Here is a 1279-nt window from a genome sequence, read left to right on the forward strand (position 1 = left end):
AGATGCTAATTACGGACATAATGGTAGTCGCTCATTGGTCTAGATCGATAAGGTTACATTAAGAAGCTTCTAGAAGGATCTAGAAGGACAGGCTTAGAGGTGGCACAGAGTAGCGAACTAAGGACCTAAATATATTCACTTCGGGTTTTGCCATCTTCTCAGCACAAGGGTTACGTGACTGTGTCTTGCTCTTTGACAATCACGCAACGCTCATTAAGTCTAGTTAGTGGTATAAATTATTTTTCTACATTCATTACTTGAGAGGATACCCGATTGTAAGGCACTGACAATTCACTAAAGGCTGAATATGTTTCAAATCGTTGATTGCGCTATACTCGAAACTCACAAGTACGTGCGTTTTGTTGCGTGCCACGGCTTAGGCAAAGAAGGCAACTTGTTTGAGCTATCAGCATTTTGGAAATCTCCGACCAAATAATATAAGAGGCGTGATATTGACGTAGTGAGTAACGTCGTAAGTCACGTTGACGTCTGGCTTTAGTAACTCAGACTCAAATTTTCTTGGGTTAGACAGGCATCAAAAGAACCCTGCTCTACCATACAAAGATTTTGTGTGTTGACATGTTGCATCCCGATGATAAGTTTACCAGCGGCGCCAGCACTAAAAGCTTTTCAGTGACATAACCGACAGAGAAAATAACGAGAAAAGCTTGTCTTTCTGCGGCCAGGTTTTATTTGCGTCACGATTGGAAATGATGGAAATTAATAGAGGAACAATGTGCAGAGGTGAAATCGCAAAATATTATGCCTATGCCGTCTCCGATGTCTATTACACAACGCCTTAATCACTCCGCAATGTATCAACGCGTGACTGACCTTATTGGCGCCCATCTACGAATGAATGACTTGTCTATCCTACGTAAGCATACTGACCGAGCATCATGACCTTAAAGCACCAAAGACCAGCTCGGGAAAGGAATTGGCCCTTATATATAATTTAAACCAACCCAATTTTTTAGATTCATAATACGGGATTCTAAACGCCAAGCACTAAGTGATAGGATACACTTTCGTTACAAAATCATTTGGAGTCGGTCCAAAATATACAGCTCAGATTTTTTGAGTACGGTAGACTAATGTTAGGCACCAAGTGCACAAATTTGCAGTATTGATAAAGATACGATTTCGAATATCAAGACAATTATTGACAATGTTCCGAAAAGATTATATCAGGATGTTGTCACACTTTTTTTAAGTATATGCGCAGTATATGGCAGCAAGGAAAAGTATAAAATACACTGACCTGCAGGAAATGGACGCC

The sequence above is a fragment of the Plasmopara halstedii genome (genome assembly GCF_900000015.1).
Source record: "Plasmopara halstedii genome assembly, contig: Scaffold_292, whole genome shotgun sequence".
NCBI classification, from domain to species: Eukaryota; Oomycota; class Peronosporomycetes; order Peronosporales; family Peronosporaceae; genus Plasmopara; species Plasmopara halstedii.